Raw genomic sequence first — 6,373 nt, 5'->3', positions numbered from 1 at the left:
CTTTTTTCCAGGTTTCGTCTTGCCTCTCCTTCTCCTGTCACCATTCTGACAAAACTCCTGCCACTCTCTCCCAGGGTCACAATCCTCACCCTCGTCTAAAGGAGTATAGCTGTCTGAAGAGCGCATTACAGCAGAGGCTTCGTTTTGCTCAACTTTTCGTTACAGGTCTCTTTATCCAAATCGCAGACCATTATTCTCGGCTTCATTTCCACATAATAGTTGACAGCAGACAAGGAAGCACTGGTGTAGGTGAACTTGAACCTGCACCTGAGAGGTGACGCTGTTAATTAGACATTTGGAGTTCTTGGTCCGACCCTCAGGAGCGTTTCTGGGAATGTGTTTGGGGACAGTCCCGCAAGCAAGAGTCCTGGTTCAATCCTCTCCCTCCTTTGGCACAATTCAGGGTAGGATGAAATGTGAGGTCTCTTAAATCGTTAAGATTCTCTGGTCTGCTAGAGGAGTCTTAAGTCAGTTGTTACTTTGTCTTTGAGAACCATTATCCATCCCTAATCACCTATTTAATGTCTGCTCTCTGGGGTATGCAGATGTCCATAGCCTAGCATTCAAAGACATGTTTCTGGAGTAAACTATTGTCAGACACCCCCCCCACACACACACACACCCCACTGTCATTTATTTTATCGAGTCTAGTTTAAAATCTAATTTTTAGAAATCTTATTATATATTCTTGCAAGTTTAGTCCCATACATCATTTAATCATGAATAAATAATTTCCATGTAGTCCTTGAATTGCCAACTGATGGGGGAGAACAGACTTGAGGACTTTTCAACCTTCAATAAAAGGAGGACTTTACATCTGGGGTGAAAAGGGGCTGGGGAGCTGAGCCAATGGGGCAGCCGGCCTTTACGGTGTGCAAAAGCATTCAGACACATGGAGACCCTTTCGCAATAAAACTTTATTGATGATCGTTTGAAAGTTATGGCAACTCCAAGGTTATAAAACTTGTCATAAAATACCAAGCAGTCATTAGTTTACCTGACCTCATTTCAATATAAACTTCCACAAAACATTTTATTTTGTTCCTTCCTATATGTGGGGAAAAGAAGTTGAGGCTAGATACAGCGGCCCATTACGGAGGACCCAAGATCTGCAGTTTGACACTCCCTGACCTTCATCCGTGCAAATAGAGCAGTGAAATTCACATTCTGTTCTTTCCTGTAAATATTATTGTAGAAAAGGTGATAATAGCAATGTTTTTGTTCAATCATCCATTTTTAGCACATATCCAGGTTCAAGTTAGAATGGAGTGTTGTTCCTCTTTGGAAGATCTCGTGAGATACCTTTAACAGTTGTTAAAGTGTATTTGATCCCTAACCTATGCATAAGAAGCCTAAGAAGGGCAGCCCCTATGGAAAACAATATGGAGGGTCCTCGAAAAAATTAAAAATAGAACTACCATACCTTCCAGCTATTCTATGTCTGGCTATTTTCCCCCAAAAAACCCAAAAACACTATTCGAAAAGATATATGGGCCACTGTGTTCACTGCAGCATTATTCACAATAGCCAAGATATGGAAGCAACATAAATGTCCATTGATAGATTAAACAAGATGTGAGATATACATATCTCACATCTTGTTTAATCTAAAATATTCCATTATATATATATATATATGCATATATATAATGGCATATTACTCAGCCATAAAAAAGAAGGAAATCTTGCCATTTGCAACAACATGGACAGACCTAGAGGGTATTATGCTAAGTCAGACAGAGAAAGACAAATACTGTATGCTTTGACTCATATGTGGAACCAAAAAAACAAAAAACCCAAATGAACAAACAAAACACAGAAACAGACTCTTTGATACAGAGAACAAATTGGTGGTTGCCAGAGGGTGGCCAGGCGGGGGGTGGGGGAGTAGATAGGCAAAACTGGTGAAGGAGATTAAGACATGCAAAATTCCAGTCATAAAATAAATAAGTCACAGGGATGTAATGTACAGCATGGGGAACATAGTCAATAAAATTGTAATAAGTTTCTATGGTGACAGAAGGTAACTTTACTCATCATGGTGATGAATTGGTAATGTACAAAATATTGAATCACTATGTTGTATACCTAAAACTAATATAACATTGTAAGTTAATTAAAATTCAATTAAAAAAAACAATTTGTGTCTTCTCCCAAATAGTTCTACATTGAGGGCACAGATTAGGCTGCTGTTGCTGTTTTACAAATAGCATTCTAGAGACACAAGGAGGAGTAGCTGGAGAAGAAGAAGGAAGAGGAGGATGGGGGGGTGGGGCGCGGGAGGGAAGAGGAGCAGCAAAGAGCCACACTTTATTTGGCATGTGACCTGAGGAGTGCATTGTGTGAAATAATCAACTTGTATTTAGAGTTATTGAGAGGCCAGATGAGTAATTAATCCCCCACCACAAAATCATGAGCTTAAAAAAACGCAGCTGCCTTAATTGAGATCAGCACTTAGAATTGTGCTGCAGAAAAGAACCCAAACTGGTGTTGCAAGAAAGCTCCAGGAGATAACTAGCCCGAGCTCTGTCATCATTGTTTCTGGTACAACTGTATATGTGAACTTATACCACTGATCAGAGAAAGAACCAGCCACAAAACAGGGGGACTTCTCCTAATGCTGTATAACTAAGGTCAATCTACCAGCTTTTAGGGCAAAGAGATTTGTGAGCAAGTACAGATGGCAAAGGTTGGCCTTGTGTTAGCTGTGTGCTAATTTTCCCCAAACATGTAAAAGTCTGGATATACTTTTCACGGATTGTTTAAAATATAAGCTTCAAGATAGATCCAGGCATACATGCATTTATGGTGGTTTAGGAATCTAATATGTAAAACGCTAACTGCTTTATGACCTCACTGAAACTCATCTTGGTAATGTTATGCTTAGTTTCCTGGTGTGCCTTAAAATATTTCAGGGATTTCATGGAATTTTAACTAGAAAAGAACATTTTAAAAATCAAAATCTTATGTAAAATGCTTTCTTCTAGAGAGTGTATCGGTAAGTGTGTGTGTGTGTATGTGTTTGAGAGAGAGAAAAGTAGTATATCACAGAAAGGGAAAGAGATTGAGCTCAAGGGAAAGAGAAGTACAAGATACAATATTAAAGGGCAAACTCTCCTGGTGTCCATAGCTTTCCTTAGTTGGTGAGTACGAGTTCCAGTAATTTGAGTTACCATTTCATACTCCCAGGCACAGTGATGCCACGCACCAAAAGAAAGATTCTGTTTCCCCAGTTTAGCACTGACTTCCAGGAAGGATAGGATAAAATGGGCTGTGGATCTACAAAGCGGCCGATAGGCTGAACACAATGTCTTTACTGGACTTTAGAAGCAAATAAGAGATCTAAATTCAGATCTTTGAGGTTAGGACATTTTCAAGAAGCTCATGCAGTTATAAGAGATAACTTATTCGGAGATAAGTTGGCAAATTGTTCTTATAATTGAGTTCATTAAATTTATTTGTTGAGATACACACACATACACAAATGTATTATCAATATGTGTTGTAGCAACAACAATAGCAATGACTTTAATCAATAATGTTTGTATCTCTCTGCTATTATATTAATCCCATTATTCATTGTGCTTTTCCTAGATACCTTAAAAGGGTGGTATAAAGGAGAAACGTATCTATCTTAATCAGCTATAAAAATATTTCAATCTTATTCTGTCTTCCTTCTCAAAATAACTATTCTTCACCCCAAAATAGGTCATTTAGACTTTCTATAGTGATGTTCACTATCTTCACATTCACACAAATGATCTCCACTCAGCTCTATTTAAGCATATTTACCAGGGAGGCTTGGTTACCAAAGAAGCATCCATTTGGACTCACCTTTCTGAGCTCTCCCTTATACCATATTCTGGGAAAGGCATGGGAATTACCCAAGTGGATTTTTAAATAGTTTTCACATCAAAAAACTGTAAAAGGACAGCACATCATGGACACACTTCTTTTTCTTATATTCTCCTCTGTTTAGAAATGTGCAGGTCATTAGAAAACGTTCCCAAGACACTATGTGCTCCTTCAAATTTCACCCACACTTGTTTTCCTAGGTGATCTGGTTCATTAAGGCTTAGCTATGTAATGAGAAGTATGTCTTCAATGGTGTGGGGGGTTTATAAATATATTTGTTTGAAGTTTTTTTGGACAGCTGGGTGATAGGATTGTGAAATCCCAAATTATGCCTTGAGTTCTGTACAGATGACATGTACAGACTGCATAGCTTTGTCCTCATCATTTCTGTTGACACAAGAAACTTTCCTCCATGAGGAAAAAAAAATGCAGCTTTTATGTAGCATCATCCAAATGTATGTTACTCATTCCTCTTATATAATTCAATATATACCTTACCCCAAGGGTATATTTTCCCCAATGAGACTAATTTGCTCTAATAGGAATAATAATGCCTGCAAGTACCTAATACCTTTATCCCAAAAAACCCTCATGTGACTTAGCAGTTCCATGATGAAACACATAGATCATGTGCACGTGTGGCCAGAAGCTGTGGTTCATCTTACACACAACTGTACAAAGTTAACCCTCTAGTTTCTGTTTGCCTATTTTTGTCCTCTTTGACATAGGGAGCCTTTGAGAAACAGAAAGTCTTTTTTGTTTCACGGCTAAAATATAAAAAAGTCTGATTCCAAAGGAAAACTCATGCACACTTTTTGTTTACCCTTCACTGAAAGAGGACAATTTGGAGGAGACTCTGGAAGTCATAATTCATAGGTAACTTAGCAATGTCTGAAATTCCAGCACAGAACTTAAATAATACATCTTTCTACTGTATATTCTCTTGGGGAAAAATGTAGATGGATACACACATTTAGTTCTAAAATAAAAATTGAGGAAATGATGAGGAAGATACAACGTACTCACATCAGTTCCCATTTGAGGACTTCATTTTATGTCAGAGTTGGAGAAATGCAGGCTGGTTTTGAATGATAAAACTCTCTGGATTTAGTATCTGGGAGATCTGAGAGGTATGTAAACATTTAAAGCCTGTCTCTCTCTTGTTTTGAGTTGGCTTTTTGTTACCTACAAGTTGATTTGCTTTCTTTAATCTTTAAACCCATTTACCAATACATGCAGTGCAGTACTTCCACCTACCAAGTAACCACTGAAATCTACTGGCATGAAACATTAAAACTGCAAATGGAAAATCTACCCCAGTCAAGTACAGCACTCTCCCTTTAAACACAGCAGTGGCAGTGCCTGGTTGACCTCGCTGGGGAGGCTTGTAAAAGTACCCTGTATTATACAGCCTGCGCAGCGAGGGCGATTTAATCTAACTAAAAGAATTTAAACTTTTCTATTTCCTGACTTTCAGGGGTTTAAATTTTTAGCCTTATACTGTCATTTTTGAAGGTTTTTACATTGAGTAATGGGATCATTATTTCTCCCCCCACTGAAAAGGATGTATCCAAGAACAGAACTATGCGTCTAGGCAGAATGCAATCCCAAAGGGAACTGTACAGGAATTGCTCAGGCAATAAAAACTGCTAAGGGAATTTGTGCTGTCAGCTCACCAGAACATCAGATTCACACCTCTGGTCCTGCAAGAAGGTGCTAGGGGGCTTTTTAAAGGTCCCCTCTTGCCGTGACCTTGGCTTTCTATCCTTCTAAGAAGTGGCTTCCAGGCCAGCCACTGTCATAGGCTCCCACCTTGATCCTGCAGAAAATGGAACCAGCCGGTTCTCTCAATCCTCTACACCCTGGGAGTCCATCAAGAATGGCAGCTGCACTGTTGTAACCTCCACATCATACATGAGACCCTGGTCCAGCATTTCTGGTGCTAATCTCTGGTTGGTGCAATCCTCTCCCCTGCCCCCTAGCCCCTGCAGACATTAAACCTAGACGCTGGATGTGATTTAGCAACAGAACCAAAATTGTAATGCCTTTATATGTAAGAACAGAAATAACACAAAATCATAGGAAGTGCGATAAAATACAATGGGTTGGTATTGTCTAAAAACGTTTTTTTATTTTCCTAAATTCTCCCCTCAACAAGTTTCTTTCTCCTTTGTTTTTCCTATGCCCATCCTTACTAATTATAATGATTTTCGTTAAAAGCTCTACCAAAAACATTGATTTTTTATTAAGTGCACTAGCAAAATAAATCTACATAATTAAGGTATGCACTTAAACATCTTTGCACACATTTAAAATGTGAGTAGCTTTTAAATGTGCAAATTCCTTACAGCATAAAAAAACCTTAAATTTTTTTCACATTTGCACAAAGGATATACGTGTACAATAGCACTTACTTGGGTTTTCCTGAAAAAAGAATTGGACTAATTTATATGAATTTTAAAACTTTTCATTTGAATGAAAAAGAAAGTCAACCATATAAAGGCAGTGATTCCCACCC

Source organism: Balaenoptera borealis (assembly GCF_965194805.1).
Source record: "Balaenoptera borealis genome assembly, chromosome: 3".
In the NCBI taxonomy this organism is placed as follows: Eukaryota; Metazoa; Chordata; class Mammalia; order Artiodactyla; family Balaenopteridae; genus Balaenoptera; species Balaenoptera borealis.
Note: the sequence above shows the minus strand (reverse complement) of the source record.